The following is an 18,208-nucleotide window of genomic DNA, read 5'->3' as shown; positions in this document are numbered from 1 at the left end:
TCAGGTAATATATAGCTTCTATGAACAGACTGTCATACTTAAATAAATTTCTGATTTCATAAATATTATGATTGATTAGAAAGTATCAAGAAATTAATACTATTTGTAGAAGTGTTACAACATTGAACATTAACATCTTAGGCTAGAAAGAGAAATTATAAAGGGGTAATATATAGTGGAAGAGAGAAGTTAGTATCAATAGATAATTAATTTTAAAATGAAACCATTTGGTCATCTTTGCTTTAAAAACTTCATAAAAATGTATTATAAACATTTGCATAGGATATTTTCTCTGAAAATTCTGTTATACCAAAAGACTTTATTTTTTTTTATTCTTCATATTCTAAAATATAGTGTGCTTCCTATGAAGTATTTTCTTATTGTTGCTTTGGCCATATGGTAATAATGTCTTTATAATATCATTTAAAATGTATTTACTTGGAGAGAGTAATGAATTTTAAATAATTACAGTATAGCAAATACAAAATAGAAGCAGCATAAGTCTAAATATTGACAAAAATAATGTGTTTTCATAATTTTCAGGCTTATAATAAATTAAATTGCTTGTTTTTAACCTACTCTGGATAAAACTACCTTGATATATGTCGTTGATATCTAGACTCAAACTTGCCTTTGGGGAAAACATTTGAAAAACATCCTTTGATAGTCACTGACTTCTGTTTTATTATTATTATTGTTGTTGTTGTTGTTGTTGTTGTTGTTGTTGTTGTTTGGGTCACACCCGGCAGTGCTCAGGGGTTACCCCTGGTTCTACGCTCAGAAATTGCTCCTGGCAGGCTCGGGGGACCATATGGGATGCGGGATTCGAACCACTGTCCTTCTGCATAAGAGGCAAACGCCTTATTTGCATGCTATCTCTCCGTCCCCTTATTTTATTTTATTTTTTTTAATATAATTGTTATTTTGATCATCGTGGCTTACATATTGTTGACAATATTATTTTAGGTACATATTTACATAAAAGCAAGGGGGATTCCCATCACCAGATTGTCTTTACCTATACCTCCATTTTTGTCCTCCCTCCCATTTCCTCTTCCCTCACCCTCAGGGCGGCTAGAATATGTGGTCCCCTCTGTATCTGACCCACTACCTAGTAGTCTTGCACCTGTTTGGTCTTGATGTCTCCCTTATTTCCCCCTCTAACTGGAGGTAGGACTAGTTAGTTCAAGATGGATGGTTTTGTTTGAAAAAGAGAAAAGAAATAAGCTGGGGTAAGAGACTAATATGCCGAAAATGTGCGGAATCCTTCTAGGGGCTCTCATCAACGCTTTGAGAGATCAAGGAGATAAAGAAGATGAAACACTCCCCCCGTACCAAAAGCAGTGTCAAATATCCAGTGAGGATTCCGGCTATATCGATTAGCACCACAAAAAAACAAGCAAACGAGAAAAAAAAAAAAGAAAAAGAAAAACAGACAAACAAAAACAAAAACAAAAAAGAAACAAACATTGGGCCCGGAGAGATAGCACAGTGGTGTTTGCCTTGCAAGCAGCCAATCCAGGACCAAAGGTGGTTGGTTCGAATCCCGGTGTCCCATATGGTCCCCCGTGCCTGCCAGGAGCTATTTCTGAGCAGACAGCCAGGACTAACCCCTGAGCACCACTGGGTGTGACCCAAAAAACAAAAAACAAAAAACAAAAAACAAAAAAAAATAAAAAAGAAACAAACAAAAACAAATCAAAACGAAAACCGCTATGGTTTTGAAATAAGAAACATGGCATAGCACATAAAGAAAGGAAAGAAAAGAAGAGAAAAAAAAAAGTATAACTGGGGACAACAATTTCAATAATCACACCCAAACAGAGAAATCTACCAAAGATAGGTAGGTAAATAAAAATAAAAATAATAATAATAATAATAATAATAATAATAATAATAATAATAAATGAAGATAAAAAAATAATATATATATAAAAAAATAACCGAGGTTTTGTACTTTTTTATTTTTGTTTTTTTCCCTCCTGCCCTGGCACAGTAAATATTGGGGTCATTCAAACAGGAATTCACTTGGCCTAAGAAATATGGGGTTTCTCCGTCCTTGGAGTATATTGTCATGGGATCAACTATAGACTCTGCTCAGGCTCATTTATTTTCCCGGTGGTGCTTTTGTGGTGTGTGGAAGACTTCTGCCCTGTCCTGTGTGATACACTCAGACCTCGATGTCTAGAGGTCTCTGTATCTGCACGGATCCTGAGGTGGGACTTATGATGAAGTCAGTCTTTGTGGTTCTTGAGGTTCCGTTTCTTCAGTGTCATTTTAATCCATCTTCTGTGGTTGGAGATCTTGGTCTTTGTGTTGAACCTGGGATGGCGCCTAGGATAGCTTCTTTCTTTGTGCTTCCCGAAGCCCCATTCCGTTACAATTGTCTCTGCCAGACCTTTGGAACTGGGGATCATAAGTATTGTGCAGGTCATAGTTCAAACCCTGAACTAGGGCTTTTTTATTGGTCCCAAGATATATACAGTCTGGTCATGGTTCTAGCAGCCAGTCCTCTATAACTCGCGATCTTGGCTTTTGGTCCTACCAAAGGGTGACAAGTCTTCTGGTTTTGTCTTGTCATTGGCTGGTAAGGTAGGCTAATCTGTTCTAAGGTCAGGTTGTTCACATTTTCCTCGTTGTCAGGATATCATGTTAGAGCTGGTCCTTGTTGGTGGCCCCACAGTATTAAGGCTGTCCCGGCTGGGATTTGTTTCTTGTAGCTGTTGTGAGGAACTGTGCCGTTTCTATGTCTGGGGTCCAGGGTTCAAGGCTGGATGAATGGTATCTAATCACCTGAAGTCTAAGTTGATTCCACATGACATATTTTCAGGGTAGGAGATATCCCTGTATTGTAAACAACTATGAGTTCTTATCTCTAGTAGACAAGAGCTCTTTTTTTATGTAAGATTTCCCCTTTATTTAGTGTGCCTTTGCAGGGAGAAACGGTGCTACCTTATATTGTCGGTGTATTTGGGGGTGGACAGAGGGGATAACAGAAACAGGTCACATACCCAAAAATGATTAAAAAAAAAGGAATAAAAATGTATCAGCTCACAAATGTATATGTAGGACAGACATTTAAAAAAATAACTTAATTAATTTAAAAAAAAATAAAAAAAAGAAAAGAAAAGAAATAAAATGAGTTAGCGAAGTTTTTAAAGGACCAAAGTGGTGCAAAAGACTATCTTACATTTGGGGGAAAGCAGGTAAAGCGGTGCTATATTACAGGTCTTATGCCTATGTTGGAAGTACAGTTTTTCCCATTGTCTTTTGGGTTTTTCTTGTGGTGCATGGGTTCCCAGGGATCTTTATATCACACCCCTGACCTTCTTCAGATTGGTAAAAATTTGCGGCAGGGAGGTCTTGAAAGAGTTCTTGCTTTGGGGATACTTTTGGACCTAGGTCCAGTTTCAAGAAACAGTCCATATTAGGGGGAGTTGGTATGGAGGGCCTCGCATCATGAGACCGCAGGGGAGTTGGCTGTCTTTTCTTGCAGGAGACGAGGTGTGGGTTTGACTGGGTGTCCCCTCGCCTGGGTGCTGGGTACTGGTTCATTGGGTAGGAGGTCGATCTTGATGCCTAATAGATTAAGGACTGAGGGTGAAGAGTTTCAATATGGTGGGAGATCTGGATGTGATTGGGGGGTGAAGGGATAGTTGGATTTCTGGAGGGGAGAAAGGGGAAGGTATATGGGAGGGGTATGAAGGGAGAGAAAAGAGAAAATAGCTTAGAAAGAAAGGGAGAAGAGAAAGGGAAAAAAGCAAAGAGAAGAATAGAAAAGAGAAAAGTGAAAGGGGGAAAAGAGAAAAAATAAAAAAAAAAAAGTAGAGCCTGTAGTTTAAGTCTGTACATCTCAGTTACTGCCTCGGTGGTCTGACTGGTCACGTGCTTCAGTTCCTAAAAGAAGGTGTAACCTAGAGATAAAGTGTATGTCAAAGAGTTTTCTCGGGGCCATCTCGTATTGCAAGCAAGGTATGGTATCTCGCGTGGTATCCCGAGTTGCCGTCTTAGTTTGTCCGCCCTTTGTATCCAAGGGCGCCTGTGAACAGAAAAGCTGAGAGGTTATTTAAAATATAGTAAGATAAAAGCATTAAAACATAGTGTTATGGTATGTTTCCATTGCAGTCAGTGATTTCCCATGGTGTTCTATACTTCTGTTCCTGTATACGATCTCTAAGGGATTATTGTGGGCCTTTGTTGTAGAAGTCTGATTACATACCTGTTCTCTCTATGTTGTTGTTTCTTTTGTTGTTGTTTTCTTTGTGGTATAATGTGTAGTTAAGAGTTCATGTTGTTCCTTTTTCATGTATTTTGGACACTGCTCCCAAGTATATGTTGACTATTACAGTGTTTGGAGATTCTACCCTGTTAAACCCTTTTATTTGGTTGTTAGGTATTAGTTGTGTATAAAATATATGTTCTAGTCCAACACCTATGGAGAAAAGTCTGGAGAGTGCTCAAAGAACTCAGAATTGAGCTGCCATTTGACCCAGCAATTGCGCTCCTAGGCATATACCCCCAAGTTGAAAGGACATTCATTCCAAAATATGTATGCACCCCACTATTTATCGCAGCACTCAGTATAATAGCCAAATCTTGGAACCAACCTCGATGTCCAACAACAGATGAATGGATCATTAAGATGTGGTACATATACACAATGGAATACTACATGGCAGTCAGAAATGATACAATCACAGACTTTGCAGCAACGTGGATGGACCTAGATCATGTTATGTTAAATGAAGTAAGTCAGAAGACAAAAGATAAACACAGAATGGTAGCACTATTCTGAAGCACCTAGAACATATATTTTATTTTTTAACAGAGGAAATAATATGTAGGGTAGTTATGGGCTCCCACTGCTTTGTTTTAGTCTGTGTAAGACCCCAGTGATTTCTCTAGGGAAGACCTGTAGAGTGAGTACAAACTTTATTTGGGTTTAAAACTTTTTTTTTTTTTTTTTTTTTTTTTACGAATGAGGCGCTTTACTAGTATATCCAGCAGCTTCAGCTCTAATGCTTCTGTTGGCAGCAGCCACCTGTCCAGCGATTCTGTGCAGGGCTCTCTGTCCCTGAGGTGTCAGCTTGCGGCTGCCATCTTGGTCCTTCTCCACCATCCTCAGCCCCTCCAGAGCCTGCAGCACGCGCCCCGCCCATAGATCTTGGTCGTGGAGCCAACCCCGAGCCACCCCGCAGGTACAGGTGCGCTGTGGAGGCAGCTCGTGTGCAGAGCAATTCTCTTCTTGCTTGGCCAGCTTGACGGTGTCACCAGTTCAGGAACCTTCAGCTTCCCGGACTTTTTGAGAAAAGCTGCCAGAGCTCTGACCAACTCCTGCTGGTTGACGTCTTTTACAGTAACACCAGGCATCGTGCGGCCTCCACGCTGCCAGCCAGGGGGAAAAGCGGGTTTAAAACATTTAAAATGAAACTCTTGTTTTTTTGTTATCAGTTGATTTTGTTGAACACTGAAATGTTATCTACTTGTAAAAAGACTGTTTTTTTCCCTTGTTGATGCAGACTAGATAATAATCATAACCCAGATCTCCTTTGAAGCTTTCCTTTCTTTTGAGTCAAGGCTAGCCAGTTGTTATGAGGTTCAACCTCTCTGTATTCATGATTATTATCCTCTTTATTCATGTTATAAAATAGGTGACACTTTTTTCAGCTTTTCCATCAAGAATAGAAACCAAAAGTCCTTCACTATTTAATCTTAATGTATTAGAATACATAATTAGTGGCTAGAGAAGTATTTTAATGAACAAAAGTTCAAGATTGAATAAAAAATCTTTTATTGTTATTCCAATAAATAACTTCAAAATATAACATTAAATATCCTTTGATGACAAGCTATTGATGTTTGATTATATTTTAGTAATATTTTTGAAGATATAAAAGTATGCTAGTTGAGGGGTGATAAAATTTACATAAGAGGAACAGGTTATCTTCACAAAAAGTCTTAGTTGCTTTTTTCTTTACTGAAATTATATAATGATAATGCTAGCTCGTGTTTGTTTAATACCATGATCAATAGAGTTTATTAAATAGTCAAATTGCTTAATGACATAAGTTCTATTTTTCTTTATTACAGAGACACTATTAAGATGTTGAACTTTGAAGTAACAATGTGAGGTTATCACAGTAATCATTCTTCATAGAATACGTACTCAGAACTCTGAATCAAGAAGAGTTAATTTTTATGACAATTTTCTCTCAAAATAAATTATAAGCTTAATTATACACATAATATTCATTTTTTTTTGTTTTTGGTTTTTGGGTCACACCAAGCAGCACTTAGTGGTTACTCTTGGCTCTACACTTAGAAATCACTCCTGACAGGCTCAGGGGACCATATGGGATGCTGGGAATCGAACTACTGTTCTGTATGCAATGCAAATACCTTACCTGCATGCTATCTCTCCAGACCCTACACATAATATTATTAATAATTTTTGCTTAACCAAAATTAGACTATAAACATGGATGATAATTTTTCAAATAAATCAATAGATCACATTAATCTATAAAGCAATATGTGTGCATATATATGTGTATATATATATATATATCAAAGGTTGGAAATTCAGAATTATATTTGGAAATCACTAAAGGGAAATATTTTGGGGGTTTGGACATATGTTCTGGTAATTAGGGTTTCCCTGTCGTTCTGTGCTCAGACATTAATTACTCCTGGTAGGCTCTGGGAATATACTAGGAATCGAACCACTAGGGATTGAAACCTGGGTCAACCATGTGAAAGGCAAATGCTTTACCCCCCTGCTTTTGGTCCAGTCCCTAAAGCAAAAAAAAAATTTTTTTTTTTTTTTAGTTTTTGGTTTTGGGCCACACCTGGTGATGCTCAGGGGTTACTCCTGGCTATATGCTCAGAAATCACTCCTATCTCAGGGGACTATACGTGACGCTGGGGCATGGAACCGCAGTCCATCCTATGTTATAGCATGTGTAAGGCAAATGCCATACTACTTGAGCCATAGCTCTGTCCCCTCATGTAAAATTTTTTAATTTGCCATAAAATGTATCTTCAGTCATATACTACTTATCTTGTATTAACTTTTTTTATCTAGAAAATATATTTTAGTCAATTGAATATCTTGATTATGTAACATACTAATCAAAAATTTTCCAGAACTAGATTGTTTTATGAAATATGATAAGATAAAAGTGATGAATAGATGGGCTGATGTGATAACACAACATATAAAGCATTTATCTTCCATGCAGCCAAAGCAAGTTTGATTCACTGAATTCCATATGGATTGATGCCTGAGTACAAAGCCTGGACTAAGCTGAGTACTGCCATATGTGACCTAAAATAATAATAATTAAAACACACACACAAAAAAGAAAATAAAATGAACATATAAGAGAAATATATAATATAGACAAAATCAGTTGTCTTTTGTTTTATTTTGGTTTTGGTTTTTGGGCCACACCTGGCAGTTCACAGGAATTATTCCTGGCTTAGCACTCAGAAGTTACTCATTACATGCTCAGGGGACCATCATGAATGATGAGAATAGAACCCAGGTAGGCTGCTCGCAAGGCAAACACCCTACCCATTATGCCAATTGCTCCAGCCCCCCAAAATCATTTTTAATAAAAGTATATATTTATTAAAAATATGTTTTTCCAAGAAATATGATTGATTCTTAAATTACTTATAACTTAGTTGTTTTCTAAGAAAGCAGAACCATTTTTTTCATCTTATATGTGATGCAACTTTAATTATTTGAAGGCTTAAAATTATTCTGAAAGAAGACCTAACTTTATTTCATTTGTCGTTTATTCCATTATGGCTTTTTTTATTTGCTTTACTTATTATAGGCAGAGTTCAAAAATCCCTCTTTCACAAACCCCCATTCTTCTAAATTAATTGTGTTTTATGTATTCATCTATTGTGTTTTCTTTGACTCAGTTTCTACTGTGATATGTATTTTTAAGTCTCACAAACAAAGTGGTAGGTGTTTTGCTGGAAAGATAGTACAGGGGTTCAGTGCTTGACTTCCATGGTTAGCCTCAGCTTGATTCCCATTGCTGCCTTCAAACATTGCCATAAGTGATACCTCAGTAAGTATCCAGAAAAGCCAGTATGTACCATAACTTTCCCTAATAAACAAAAACATAAAATTTTATGTGTGTATATAGGTCTGTGCACTCATTATGTACAGGTATGTAGAATGTACATGCATCATATTGTGTATCGTTAATATCGACAAATTCTATATGTATAAATGCAATGCCGAGAGTCACAATTTGAGGGTAACATTAATATTGTCAATTTTTGTGATTATATTTTTTCACTTTGGTATTCAATAATAATGAGGAAAAAAATTTAAAGGTTTTGTTTTGTTGGATGGTTGTGTTTGTTTTGTCTATTTTCAAATTTAAGAATTAGTTTACTTGTTAAATCCTTCCCTAACATTACAATTATCTTAGACAACTAGTCCTGTGAAACTCACTGCCATGATTTAATCTAAAATTAAATGCAGATCTTAAGACTGAAGATTAATTATGCTCTACTACAGAACATTCGGGGTCAAACATTGCTTAAGGTTAAGATATATAGCATTAACAGTTATCACATTGTAAGCTTTACATTGTGCTCTTTACAAATGTCAACAGTTAATGTCAAAATTAGTAAAACTGCAAATTTATTTGGAATTATTAATTTACTGGTACTGGCACTGGAAGAGTTAAGAAAAATATTGTATAGTCACTCTTTTATACTCAGTTTAAGCACATGTTGCCTTGGGAGAGATTTTTAATCTTTTCAGTAAAATTTAGTTTTTTCTAATTATTTTTTTCTCCTCCAAGTGTGTTCATATTTCTCTTTAATCACTCTTCACCCAGGGACTACTTCTACTTAAATAAGTTAGAGGATGGGTTAAACATTTTATTATTAGAAAGATGAAAAAATTTACCACAGGGCTATTGTTTCTTTATACAGTGAAAGAAAGTATAAAATGTAATAGTATAATTATTTCCCAAGCGAGGCAATGGAAACATGTGATATTTACTGCACGGCCACTAATCTGTGCTTCTGCATATGCATTAATTATGGTGCTTTATGCATTTGTTTTGTGGAAGTAGGACAAGACTTGTTGAGAGTATTCAGCTCACTCTAAATCAGTTGCCAGTTTAAAATTATAATTCTAGTTTTTAGTTCAGTTCAACAATCATGTTCTATATTTTATTAGAAGCCAAAGTTGTTTATTTCGATATTTACACATTCTTCTTTGGATATATGCAATAGCATTACATTTAAAATAAACCTAAATAGATGTTAACTTGACAAGGAAATAAAATGAATTTGATTCACCTCTGTAAGAAACCTATAGCGAAGCTTACTCAGAGTTTTTAACAGAGCTGTGTGCCTTTGCTTCTAGTAAGTCCTTGTAGAATGACCTTTGAGCCAGAATTTCAGGGGTGTTGAAAACATCAGTCTGGTACTATAATCATTAAATTCTTCCTCTGGAGTGTACTTCATATGAAGGATATTCAAGTGTAGGATGAATCATATTCTTAATGACTTTGAAGTTACAGTTTTGTAGTTTCAGATAAGATAAAATACAGAGAGGGAGAAGTAAGCAACTGTTTACTATGCAAAAAGGGTCCAGCTTGTTGAAGGCTATTTTCTTCTAAGAGAGAATATCAGAAAGCTACAATTTTTAAATATATTATAAATTGATTGTTAGATTGATTATATTATTATTTGGTTTTGGTTTTTGGTTTTGCTGGCAGTGTTCAGCACTCAGGAATTACACTTGATGTTCTCAGGAGACATATGGGATGTAGGATAATGAACCTATGTAGGCCCTATGAAAAGCAAATGCCTAACCCAGTGTATTATGGCTCCAACTTCTCATTATATATTATTTACAATAAATATTATATTAATATATTATTATAATAAAACATATATTTGATATCTATAATATATTATGTTTATATAATATATATTTATTCCCTAAATTTCTTTTTATGCCTGCATAGGATCTAGAGAATTTTTCATCCCATAACAAGGCAGTTATTAAATAAAATTGAACTCTCACCTATTACTCATTTATAATATAACTTAAGTGGGGCTTGAGCAATAGCACAAGCCTTTACCTGTGCATTTATCTTGCACACAGTCAACTCAAGTTCGATCCTTGGCATCCCACTCGGTCTTCTGAGCCTTCCAGGAGTGATTTCTGAGTGCATAGACAGGAGTAATCCCTGAGTACTGCCTGTGTGGCCCAGAAAACAAACAAAAAATTACATAAGAAGTAGAACATATGAAAGCCTATTGTCCAAAGAAAACATATGAACTACTTATGCTCAGAATAGAGTACAATCAGACTCTTTGGGAAGGTCTTTCCTATCATTGCTTTTGTAAGCAAAACTTCAATTTTTGGCAAACTAGTTAGACATTACACATCATATTCTCACTTACCAAATCCCTTCTGTGATCTCCTATTTTCTCTCCTCTCTAAGGTACCTTCTCATTTTACTTAGTCCCACTCTACTATTTATATCCTCTAATTTCTCAACATTCAAGATTTCTCTCATCACAAAAGGCAACATTATACATTTTTTTTTATTTTTAATTGTTGTATATACAATACTTTTGATTTATCAAAATAATCCTGTATTATGTAAAATTAAGTGCTTATATAATGAACATCACAAGGACATTATAAGTGCTCAAGAATGATTGAAAAGTTTATTTTAATTTAGATATCAAGAAAAAGGTCATCTGACCAAAAGCACATCATGTGACAGAGAAGAATATGATTATGGGGAGCATGTTCTTGATAAAGGTTTTTGTAGACCCCTTTAGCAAACACACTGCAAACTATTTTATCTTAAATTATACCTATATGGAAAACACTTGACAAATGAAAACATTTGACAAATGAAAACTAAGATTAAAAATTTCTAACTAATGATGGGATGAAGGTTTATATTCAGAACAGCCTCATTTCAAAATTCAAGTTGTAGACATTTTTACATCTCACATTATAAAGTGAATAAATAAAATATGTGATACTTCAATCATTTTACTAAGATTCTTGTGTGTGTGTGTGTGTGTGTGTATGTGTGTGTGTGTCGCTTTTGGGTCACACCCGATAGTGCTCAGGGGTTATTCCTGGATCCATGCTCAGAAATTGCTCCTGGCAGGCACGGAGGACCATATGGGACGCCGGGATTCAAACCGATGACCTTCTGCATGAAAAGCAAATGCCTTACCTCCATGCTATCTCTCCAGCCCCATTTTACTAAGATTCTATTTTAAAATGTTGATTATATTTAAGGATTCTGGACATAAGTTTGAACAGTGATAGATATTTTAAATTATACAAGATACTGGTTGCAAAAAAGTCATCAGTCTGTTTGTAGGATATCATGAATAAATCAGCTTACTCTAGAACTAATCATATTGATAATGATAAAGGGAGTTATTATGATAGGAGAATAATATTCAGTAGCCAAAAATCAATTTGTCAGAAAATGAGAGATATAATATGGGTCTTTTCCAATAATACTTGGAATACATTTTCTGTGGAATATGTATAAACATTTTCTAGCAATTATATTTCTTATTGTATCACTGGAATGAAATACATTTTTTCTGTTGCTATGGTGTGAATTTCCTTAGTGAGTGATTAGATTGATTTGCTGTTTATATAATTTTTCCCAACAAGTTGCAAATGGTAAATCACATCTGATATGGAAAAGGCAAAAAAAACATATTTTTCTTATTTTATAGTTGTAATAATGAAGAACATTGTAAATAAGACAACTAAATAATCTTTAGAAAGCAAACATCTTTCAAGTAATTTAGTAATGTTTTTGAAACTAACTTTTCATTTATAAAATTAAATGCTAAATAATATCAGATAATATAAACATTATTTGTTTATTGTTGACACAATTTCTGAAATGTTAATGAAAAATAATAGAGTTAAATATTACCATTTTTATAGAAACCACTGGCCACAGCTTATCACATCTATGTTCAAAGTATTTATTAGAAATATCTATTCATATAGCATAATGCACTCTAAAATAATTCAATGAAAAATTAAAAAATCTAAGAGAAATTGAAATACATTCTTTAAAATCTCAGTTTCTGGCTTTGGAGAGAGTACAGGGGCTAAGTAACTTATCATGTATGTAGCTGACCCTGGCTCAATTCAGCACCTCAAGCATTCCTAGAAGAGAACCCTGAGACAGAACCAGGTGTAAGGCCTTGGTACAGCTGGGTGTATCTCAACTTCTATCCTAAATACAATTTTTTTGTTTATTTTAAAGTTGAATTGATCATTTTATGCATTGTTATTCTTGAATTTAGAATTGTGCATATAAATATTCTTCTTCAAAAACATCTATAACATAATCTCTTTTGCTAGTATATAATTGTATATATGACAAATAGAAAATAAGTAAACAGTTTTCTTACTATTTATTGATATTTAGTTAAGTATTATTTTAAAAATTGTGGGCTTAAATTATTATTGTTAATCGATGTATAGTTTCAGTTTGTTTTTATATACTATCTTTAACAGCCTCTTTAAATACATATTTTAATACAATATGAAGAATTGAGAAATATCTTTTGATTCACAAAACTAAGCATCATACATTCATTTTATTTTAGATTATTTAGATTATTAGAATAATTAAGTTGTCCAATTTGAGATTTATACCTTTCCAATTTCAATTTTCAAAGAAATTGATACCTCTTCTCTGTTACATATCTTAGTGTATGCAACATTGTTGAACAAGTTTCCATCTTGCACAGTCTGCATACTAATATTTGAGCTATATTTTAACCTGCACTGCTCTTTAACACATATTATCGATATTCATTATGTATATTTAAAATATATGCAATTTTGAATAAGATTTAAATATATGTATCAATGTGTATGCTTAGTGTTGGAGAGCAATGACTCTTGAAAGATGATAGGAATAACAATAAATTATAGAAATGTTTTGATCATGTAAGAAACATATTTAATCAAATAATGTTAGTATAATGTTAGTAGTAAGTAGAGGTAAGAACCAAGAATTAATACTTGTTATGAACTTGGAAATAACAGGCAAACAAAGTATTTATATTTTATAAAATTTTATATATATATATACATACAATCTTTAAAAACAGGAACAACAGAGGCCAGAATGATAATATAGTAGGTAGGACTTTTGCTTTGCACATAGCCTACTCAGGTTCTAGCCTCAGCACCCCATATGCTCCCCCAAGCTACCAGGTATGATCCTTGAGTGCAGAGCCAGGAGGAGCCCTTGAGCAAAGATGTAGCCCCCAAACCAAACAAAAACATTAGGAAAAACATATATACTTAAAAGTATCCCACTTAGAACAAGTAATTGTACATGGGTTCTGTTTAATTTTTCTTAATGTTCTTTGACTGTAAGTTCAAAATTTTGGCGTCAGCAAGGGGATTTCTTCTGAGAATTCTGTTTATGGGTGATTGTTCTTCCACTGTAACTTTATCTTGTCCTCTTTCTTTGCATCATTGTTCTCATAATTTAAAAAAAAAGTATCCCACTTAGATAAATTATAAGCAATATATCTAGAATACTGAAATATATTTTGCACATAAACGAATTCTCAGTAACAATAAAAAAGCTTGACAATCAAAAAATTTTAAATTCACAATTTTTCTTTTACATTTGCTGGGATATTAATTTAGATAATATCTATAAGGAATTCTAAAGGCATGCTAGTTATTTAAATAGTATTTCAGTAACTAATATAAACTGATATAGGAAATAGAATTGGAATTGAAATATATGCAATAATAGAAATATAAATTAAGAACGATTATCTTTCTCAGATACACATAGCATTGTTTTTAGAAGGACAGATTGAAAGTGGAGGACAAAATTTGGAAAAATAATATATATTTTGTAGAGGAGTATGTATAATATAAAGAAGATTCATTCAGGGCTATAAGTTTTAAATGCCTGTGAGGTAGTAATTTGGTAAGCATGTCAGGGGTCTCAAACTCGCGGTCCGCGAGCCATTTGCGGCCCTCCGTACAACATTTTGTGGCCCTGCCCTAGAGGAATCTTTTTTTGTTTTGCTTTGTTTTAGTTGTTTGGGTCACACCCGCCAATGTTCAAGGCTTACTACTGACTTTGCACTCAAGGATCACCCTGACTTTGCCTCCTGCGGCTCCCAGGTAAATTGAGTTTGAGACCCCTGTTTGTAGATAAATATATAACTCTAGATGCAGGGATTCAGATAGGTGACTAAAAATTGTCATTAGTTACTTTGGGCAGTATTACAAGAATATTCACTCCCATTATTATATGCTTCTAACAAAAATAAAATATACATAATTTTTGAACCATATTTTTAATATATCTTCTATTCTTCTATTAGTTTCCATATGCATTAACATCAAAAGGAAATCAAAGAGGACCAGAGAGATAGGATTACATTTATAAAAAACTATTACTGCCATATCTGATAATAGAATTCAGATGTTCTGATTAAAACATAGTTTTCTTTCATTGTTACTAGTTTCTGGCCATAGCAATTGTTTATAGTTTGGTAGTACAATAGAAATATGTCTGTTAATTTTATAACATAGTTACTATGTTATAATGGTTGATAATGGTAATTAATAGGATGAAGTGCATGTTTTTCATGCAAGACTCCCGAATTTGATAGTTGGCATTAAATGGTCCCTGAGCACTGAGATAGGATTGACCCATGAGCATTACTGCTTGTGACACAAAAACAGAAGTAAGCATTCTAATTAGTTTATAAATAAATAATTTATATTAATGTATAAATACATCATTTTAATAATCATAAAATTTATTACTATAATTATTAATAATTATATAATATGTAACACATAATATAATATACAGTTTTAATAATCACAATAGATTTATAAATAAGTTATTTAATTTATTGGCTGATTATCAAATATTAATTTATAAATCAATATAATAAATCAGTAACTCATATGACTTTATAAATAAGCTAACACTTATATAATTTTTTTTATAAAGCTATAGTAAGCTGTTATTTGCTTGTTAAGCATTCTGGTGTTTTTTCTTGAGATTTTGTGGTGTTTTAGAATAATTTAACATCCACTTTACTGTATTTCTTCTGGAAAATCAGTATTAAGATTATGGACATGTTATGGGATGTTATGCTTTACAGTTCAGGAATATGAGAATCTGTGTTGGATGGAGCCAATGAGTTCAAATAGTGGCCACAATGCCAGATTCTCCTGCGAGACCCCATGCAAAAAACTGCCAGAGCAGTATATTTTATTAGTTTTCCAGGTTTAGTTGATCTCTCTTTTAAGAGATAGATGAGTCTATGTCATTGACTTATGTACAGACAGAGATTGACTTTGGATCATGGGCATAGCTTCCAGGATGTCTTTCCTTTTAAATCTTCATTTAAGCACCATAATCTTTATCTTTATTTATCTTTATCAATCTTTATCTAAGCACCATTACAAACATGTTTGTAGTTAGGTTTAAGTCATAAAAAAGAACATCCCCCTTCACCAGTACAACATTGCAACATTCCCACCACCAATAGCTTCCATCTCCTTCCTCCCCCAGCTACTGACTGTATTTGAGACAGGCATTCTACTTCTCTCACTTATTAACATTTTCATGATAGTTGTTATTGTTATTTCTCTTACTGAACTTCTTGAAATAGAGAGATATGTGTGTGCTGAGACAGGGAAGCAGCCTGCCCTGGCTTCAAAAAGTCTCTAGAGAGCTATAAACCAGTGTACTTGAAATTTTGGGTTGTTAGGGGTCTCTTTAGAGATTTATAATTAATCTTCTTATATAAACATTGAATCCAGTTGTTAACAGTAATCTTAGGTAATAAACCACTATGTCAGAGATTTAATAAAGGTCATTCTGCTTGGTCTTCAATAACATATACATATATATGCTACATAAAATTTCCTCTAAATGAATTATCATATAATATAGTTTTACAATATTATAATTAAACCTAATGCAGATTACAGCTTTATTAGTACAAAAAACTTTTGTTTGTTTTTATTTTTTGGATAAAAATGAGAAAATATTTCAGCTATTTGAAGTTGGCAGTTTATAGTTTATAGCAACATGTCATTAGTACTCAAACTAATTAGTCATGGTCAAGAAGCAAAGTATGACTCTTATTATATTATAGATAATATAATGGAGGTCAAACAGTATTTGCTTTAATTGAATTGCATATTTTATTTTAACCATATAAAATTCTATAAATTTATATAAATATAATGTAAATAAGTTATCTATTTGAAAGTCATCTAAAAGATAAAGGGGGAAAGGAAAGGGTAACACAAACTGCTATCTTTAGCACAAATTCCCGGTTACATTTTAAATAAATATTTGCTTTAGAACAAGAAAGATGAATAAAGTAGTAGTGTAAAATTTAAAAGTCTTTCTCAATAAGACTTGATCAGTCTTCAAACTCAGAAATTTTTATGAAAATTTCCATAGAAAACTGTGATAATTAATAAAATTTACTTTACTGTCAGTATAATAAAGTGGTAAATACACATCAAAATATCAACAATTATTGGAGTCACATTTTTGACAATATAATCCAATGTAACCACTACTTATTTTATTATATTTTTGCCTATTATTTCATAGTGATGTTTTCTGAAAAAAACTTCTCTAATAATGTGTTATAGTCATCTTGTGACTAAGATAAATGTTAGTTTTAGTGAATCTTTATTATTTAATGACAGACACCTTCCAGTTCATGCATTAGCACAGAATGGACACAATAATGTCCACATATTTTGTCAGATTTTTAACATTCACAACATATTTTAATATTTAAATGACATAACAATGAACTTTATTCATATAATATCTTAAAAGTGACTTGTTTTAGAATGGGTAATAATTATACTTTTACCTATAAAATTTAAAAAAATCTTTTTACCATAATATTCCAAAATAAAGTCTTCTCAGAATGTTCCAGGAGTTTATCTGTTCTCACCATCCAGCGGGGAAGGCATCAAAGGAATTTTGAAAAGAATGTTGTGTAAATAATTGGAGTTGGAGGAGTCTTATTGTGAACAGAGATGGTCCTGAGACTAATTCAAATACTCTTTTGATTTCACACCAGAAAACTATAAGCAATTGTAAAAAGCTATTCAGAAAAATATAATTGTGGGTTTAACACAAAAATTGAATTGATGATTGCCCTTCTCTGTTGTGAACCAGGTTGGAGATGTTTTACACATACTCCAATAAATATATAAAATAACAGATTTTTATACAATGTATAACCCAAAAGCCCATTGGAAAGTATTACAATCTAGTCTACACTATTACACACTCCATGTTTTCAAACTCTGACATAATTCGGGAGATTATTTAAACAAATATGGGAATGATGGATGGGGAGGCTACACCTGACAAACTTATCATTATTATAGAGGTAAAATGTTTAGAATCCTTTGTAACTATGCCACTGATTCAAATAAATGATAGCTACTGTGATTATCTGACATCTAAGGATATTGAAAACAATCATTGGTGAGTTGAAGGCTGGCAAAGTTCCAAAACCTGGTGTGAGAACCATACATTTCTCTTGTGAACTAGCTGGTAGTCTGACTTCTTTGACTTAAACATCCAAATGACCCAAATTTGTCAAATAAGCAGGTAAAGACCATTTCTATTTAACAGGAAATATGTCATGAAAGAAATAAAGTATGATTGCCAATTTAAAAAATTAAAATGACAATGTTTGTGATCTTTGATTCATTTTCATATTAAATATTTTCACATATATTTCATTCTAATGCTAAATAACTCAAAAATTATTTTATAATATAGGATTATGGTAAATTTTTCCATTCAGAAAAGCTTTAAAGTAGGATACTACTATATATTACTATCTGCCTGCTCTTGATAATTTATGAAATGTACTTATTATATAAAAAATATAGCATAGCATGTAGAAATATTTTGTTGAATTAATTTGTTTGACTAGCTAGTAGATGATAAAATTGAAATAATGGGTTATATAATTCAATATTAACAACAATATCTATAATTTTACATCTACTCTATATTTTCCCTCTTGGAGTCTGAGGAGGGAGGGGCTACTAAGTTGTACTTAAGAGGATGAAATGTACCTGTTATTCTGTGAAGACTAGGTT

General features: G+C 33.1%; 1 pseudogene; it reads right to left on the bottom strand.

Moving 5' to 3' along the window:
- Positions 1 to 4,949: 4,949 nt before the first annotated feature.
- LOC125997383 (40S ribosomal protein S19-like) lies at positions 4,950 to 5,383 on the bottom strand (annotated as a pseudogene).
- Positions 5,384 to 18,208: the final 12,825 nt, after the last annotated feature.

This window comes from Suncus etruscus, chromosome 19 (assembly GCF_024139225.1).
Source record: "Suncus etruscus isolate mSunEtr1 chromosome 19, mSunEtr1.pri.cur, whole genome shotgun sequence".
In the NCBI taxonomy this organism is placed as follows: Eukaryota; Metazoa; Chordata; class Mammalia; order Eulipotyphla; family Soricidae; genus Suncus; species Suncus etruscus.
Note: the sequence above shows the minus strand (reverse complement) of the source record. Positions and strands in the feature narration are given on the sequence as shown.